We start from the raw sequence: 6,444 nt of genomic DNA, 5'->3' as shown, positions 1-6,444 counted from the left end.
CAGAAAAAAATGCATTCAAAAATGTACCTAAAAAATCGTATGTTTTTTTTCTTCAAGATACAAAATCCGTGACAACGATTTATTGTTGAAAATTGAATTTTAACAGTTTTTTGAATGAATATCGTTACATTTGCTTGAATTAAAGTAAAATGTACAAAACTAACGGCTTCAGTGGTTATATTTGAAAATAGTGAAGAAATTCTCAAAATATGCTTCTCTGGCCGTGAAACGTCGATTTTGAAAATGATATTAAAAATCGAGGTACATTTTTATTTATTGTTCAATCGAGATGAAATCACTTTTAAGGAGTATTTTATAGTGAATTAAGCTGAATTCGGTCAAAAATTTGTCCAGAAAAAAATGCATTCAAAAATGTACCGAAAAAATCGCATGTTTTTTTCTTCAAGATACAAAATCCGTGACAACGATTTCTTGTTTAAAATTGATATTTAACAGTTTTTTGAATGAATATCGTTACATTTGCTTGAATAAAAGCAAAAAGTACAAAAATTATGGTTTCAGTGGTTATATTTGAAAATAGTGAAGAAATACTCAAAATATGCTTCTCTGGCCGTGAAACATCGATTTTGAAAATGTTATGAAAAATCGAGGTACATTTTTATTTATTGTTCAATCGAGATGAAATAACTTTTAAGGAGTATTTTATAGGGAATTAAGCTGAATTCGATCAAAAATTTGTCCAGAAAAAAATGCATTCAAAAATGTACCGAAAAAATCGTATGTTTTTTTTCTTCAAGATACAAAATCCGTGACAACGATTTCTTGTTGAAAATTGAATTTTAACAGTTTTTTGAATGAATATCGTTACCTTTGATTGAATTAAAGTAAAATGTACAAAAATAACGGCTTCAGTGGATATATTTGAAAATAGTGAAGAAATACTCAAAATATGCTTCTCTGGCCGTGAAACGTCTATTTTGAAAATGATATTAAAAATCGAGGTACATTTTTATTTATTGTTCAATCGAGATGAAATCACTTTTAAGGAATATTTTATAGGGAATTAAGCTGAATTCGGTCAAAAATTTGTCCTGAAAAAAATGCATTCAAAAATGTACCGAAAAATCGCATGTTTTTTTCTTCAAGATACGAAATCCGTCACAACGATTTCTTGTTGAAAATTGAATTTTAACAGTTTTTTGAATGAATATCGTTACATTTGATTGAATTAAAGTAAAATGTACAAAAATAACGGCTTCAGTGGTTATATTTGAAAATAGTGAAGAAATACTCAAAATATGCTTCTCTGGCCGTGAAACGTCGATTTTGAAAATGATATTAAAAATCGAGGTACATTTTTATTTATTGTTCAATCGAGATGAAATCACTTTTAAGGAATATTTTATAGGGAATTAAGCTGAATTCGGTCAAAAATTTGTCCAGAAAAAATTGCATTCAAAAATGTACCGAAAAAATCGCATGTTTTTTTTTCTTCAAGATACAAAATCCGTGACAACGATTTCTTGTTGAAAATTGAATTTTAACAGTTTTTTTAATGAATATCGTTACATTTGCTTGAATTAAAGCAAAATGTACAAAAATTATGGTTTCAGTGGTTATATTTGAAAATAGTGAAGAAATACTCAAAATATGCTTCTCTGGCCGTGAAACGTCGATTTTGAAAATGATATTAAAAATCGAGGTACATTTTTATTTATTGTTCAATCAAGATGAAATCACTTTTAAGGAGTATTTTATAGGAAATTAAGCTGAATTCGGTCAAAAATTGGTCCAGAAAAAATGCACTCAAAATTGTACCGAAAAAATCGCATGTTTTTTTCTTCAAGATACAAAATCCGTGACAACGATTTCTTGTTGAAAATTGAATTTTAACAGTTTTTTGAATGAATATCGTTACATTTGATGGAATTAAAGTAAAATGTACAAAAATAACAGCTTCAGTGGTTATATTTGAAAATAGTGAAGAAATACTCAAAATATGCTTCTCTGGCCGTGAAACGTCATTTTGAGAATGTTATGAAAAATCGAGGTACATTTTTATTTATTGTTCAATCGAGATGAAATCACTTTTAAGGAGTATTTTATAGTGAATTAAGCTGAATTCGGTCAAAAATTTGTCCAGAAAAAAATGCATTCAAAAATGTACCGAAAAAATCGCATGTTTTTTTCTTCAAGATACAAAATCCGTGACAACGATTTCTTGTTTAAAATTGATATTTAACAGTTTTTTGAATGAATATCGTTACATTTGCTTGAATAAAAGCAAAAAGTACAAAAATTATGGTTTCAGTGGTTATATTTGAAAATAGTGAAGAAATACTCAAAATATGCTTCTCTGGCCGTGAAACGTCGATTTTGAAAATGTTATGAAAAATCGAGGTACATTTTTATTTATTGTTCAATCGAGATGAAATAACTTTTAAGGAGTATTTTATAGGGAATTAAGCTGAATTCGATCAAAAATTTGTCCAGAAAAAAATGCATTCAAAAATGTACCGAAAAAATCGTATGTTTTTTTTCTTCAAGATACAAAATCCGTGACAACGATTTCTTGTTGAAAATTGAATTTTAACAGTTTTTTGAATGAATATCGTTACCTTTGATTGAATTAAAGTAAAATGTACAAAAATAACGGCTTCAGTGGATATATTTGAAAATAGTGAAGAAATACTCAAAATATGCTTCTCTGGCCGTGAAACGTCTATTTTGAAAATGATATTAAAAATCGAGGTACATTTTTATTTATTGTTCAATCGAGATGAAATCACTTTTAAGGAATATTTTATAGGGAATTAAGCTGAATTCGGTCAAAAATTTGTCCTGAAAAAAATGCATTCAAAAATGTACCGAAAAATCGCATGTTTTTTTTCTTCAAGATACAAAATCCGTGACAACGATTTATTGTTGAAAATTGAATTTTAACAGTTTTTTGAATGAATATCGTTACATTTGCTTGAATTAAAGTAAAATGTACAAAACTAACGGCTTCAGTGGTTATATTTGAAAATAGTGAAGAAATTCTCAAAATATGCTTCTCTGGCCGTGAAACGTCGATTTTGAAAATGATATTAAAAATCGAGGTACATTTTTATTTATTGTTCAATCGAGATGAAATCACTTTTAAGAAGTATTTTATAGTGAATTAAGCTGAATTCGGTCAAAAATTTGTCCAGAAAAAAATGCATTCAAAAATGTACCGAAAAAATCGCATGTTTTTTTCTTCAAGATACAAAATCCGTGACAACGATTTCTTGTTTAAAATTGATATTTAACAGTTTTTTGAATGAATATCGTTACATTTGCTTGAATAAAAGCAAAAAGTACAAAAATTATGGTTTCAGTGGTTATATTTGAAAATAGTGAAGAAATACTCAAAATATGCTTCTCTGGCCGTGAAACGTCGATTTTGAAAATGTTATGAAAAATCGAGGTACATTTTTATTTATTGTTCAATCGAGATGAAATAACTTTTAAGGAGTATTTTATAGGGAATTAAGCTGAATTCGATCAAAAATTTGTCCAGAAAAAAATGCATTCAAAAATGTACCGAAAAAATCGCATGTTTTTTTCTTCAAGATACAAAATCCGTGACAACGATTTCTTGTTGAAAATTGAATTTTAACAGTTTTTTGAATGAATATCGTTACATTTGATGGAATTAAAGTAAAATGTACAAAAATAACGGCTTCAGTGGTTATATTTGAAAATAGTGAAGAAATACTCAAAATATGCTTCTCTGGCCGTGAAACGTCATTTTGAAAATGTTATGAAAAATCGAGGTACATTTTTATTTATTGTTCAATCGAGATGAAATCACTTTTAAGGAGTATTTTATACGGAATTAAGCTGAATTCGGTCAAAAATTTGTCCAGAAAAAAATGCATTCAAAAATGTACCTAAAAAATCGTATGTTTTTTTTCTTCAAGATACAAAATCCGTGACAACGATTTATTGTTGAAAATTGAATTTTAACAGTTTTTTGAATGAATATCGTTACATTTGCTTGAATTAAAGTAAAATGTACAAAACTAACGGCTTCAGTGGTTATATTTGAAAATAGTGAAGAAATTCTCAAAATATGCTTCTCTGGCCGTGAAACGTCGATTTTGAAAATGATATTAAAAATCGAGGTACATTTTTATTTATTGTTCAATCGAGATGAAATCACTTTTAAGGAGTATTTTATAGTGAATTAAGCTGAATTCGGTCAAAAATTTGTCCAGAAAAAAATGCATTCAAAAATGTACCGAAAAAATCGCATTTTTTTTTCTTCAAGATACAAAATCCGTGACAACGATTTCTTGTTTAAAATTGATATTTAACAGTTTTTTGAATGAATATCGTTACATTTGCTTGAATAAAAGCAAAAAGTACAAAAATTATGGTTTCAGTGGTTATATTTGAAAATAGTGAAGAAATACTCAAAATATGCTTCTCTGGCCGTGAAACGTCGATTTTGAAAATGTTATGAAAAATCGAGGTACATTTTTATTTATTGTTCAATCGAGATGAAATAACTTTTAAGGAGTATTTTATAGGGAATTAAGCTGAATTCGATCAAAAATTTGTCCAGAAAAAAATGCATTCAAAAATGTACCGAAAAAATCGTATGTTTTTTTTCTTCAAGATACAAAATCCGTGACAACGATTTCTTGTTGAAAATTGAATTTTAACAGTTTTTTGAATGAATATCGTTACCTTTGATTGAATTAAAGTAAAATGTACAAAAATAACGGCTTCAGTGGATATATTTGAAAATAGTGAAGAAATACTCAAAATATGCTTCTCTGGCCGTGAAACGTCTATTTTGAAAATGATATTAAAAATCGAGGTACATTTTTATTTATTGTTCAATCGAGATGAAATCACTTTTAAGGAATATTTTATAGGGAATTAAGCTGAATTCGGTCAAAAATTTGTCCTGAAAAAAATGCATTCAAAAATGTACCGAAAAATCGCATGTTTTTTTCTTCAAGATACAAAATCCGTCACAACGATTTCTTGTTGAAAATTGAATTTTAACAGTTTTTTGAATGAATATCGTTACATTTGATTGAATTAAAGTAAAATGTACAAAAATAACGGCTTCAGTGGTTATATTTGAAAATAGTGAAGAAATACTCAAAATCTGCTTCTCTGGCCGTGAAACGTCGATTTTGAAAATGATATTAAAAATCGAGGTACATTTTTATTTATTGTTCAATCGAGATGAAATCACTTTTAAGGAATATTTTATAGTGAATTAAGCTGAATTCGGTCAAAAATTTGTCCAGAAAAAAATGCATTCAAAAATGTACCGAAAAAATCGCATGTTTTTTTCTTCAAGATACAAAATCCGTGACAACGATTTCTTGTTTAAAATTGATATTTAACAGTTTTTTGAATGAATATCGTTACATTTGCTTGAATAAAAGCAAAAAGTACAAAAATTATGGTTTCAGTGGTTATATTTGAAAATAGTGAAGAAGTACTCAAAATATGCTTCTCTGGCCGTGAAACGTCGATTTTGAAAATGTTATTAAAAATAGAGGTACATTTTTATTTATTGTTTAATCGAGATGAAATCACTTTTAAGGAGTATTTTATAGGGAATTAAGCTGAATTCGGTAAAAAATTTGTCCAGAAAAAAATGCATTCAAAAATGTACCGAAAAAATCGCATGTTTTTTTTTCTTCAAGATACAAAATCCGTGACAACGATTTCTTGTTGAAAATTGAATTTTAACAGTTTTTTTAATGAATATCGTTACATTTGCTTGAATTAAAGCAAAATGTACAAAAATTATGGTTTCAGTGGTTATATTTGAAAATAGTGAAGAAATACTCAAAATATGCTTCTCTGGCCGTGAAACGTCGATTTTGAAAATGATATTAAAAATCGAGGTACATTTTTATTTATTGTTCAATCAAGATGAAATCACTTTTAAGGAGTATTTTATAGGAAATTAAGCTGAATTCGGTCAAAAATTGGTCCAGAAAAAATGCATTCAAAAATGTACCGAAAAAATCGCATGTTTTTTTCTTCAAGATACAAAATCCGTGACAACGATTTCTTGTTGAAAATTGAATTTTAACAGTTTTTTGAATGAATATCGTTACATTTGATGGAATTAAAGTAAAATGTACAAAAATAACGGCTTCAGTGGTTATATTTGAAAATAGTGAAGAAATACTCAAAATATGCTTCTCTGGCCGTGAAACGTCATTTTGAAAATGTTATGAAAAATCGAGGTACATTTTTATTTATTGTTCAATCGAGATGAAATCACTTTTAAGGAGTATTTTATACGGAATTAAGCTGAATTCGGTCAAAAATTTGTCCAGAAAAAAATGCATTCAAAAATGTACCTAAAAAATCGTATGTTTTTTTTCTTCAAGATACAAAATCCGTGACAACGATTTATTGTTGAAAATTGAATTTTAACAGTTTTTTGAATGAATATCGTTACATTTGCTTGAATTA

Source organism: Phalangium opilio, unplaced genomic scaffold (genome assembly GCF_054372755.1).
Source record: "Phalangium opilio isolate 3A_F unplaced genomic scaffold, DU_Popi_V2 ptg000329l_1, whole genome shotgun sequence".
Lineage (NCBI taxonomy): Eukaryota > Metazoa > Arthropoda > Arachnida > Opiliones > Phalangiidae > Phalangium > Phalangium opilio.
Note: the sequence above shows the minus strand (reverse complement) of the source record.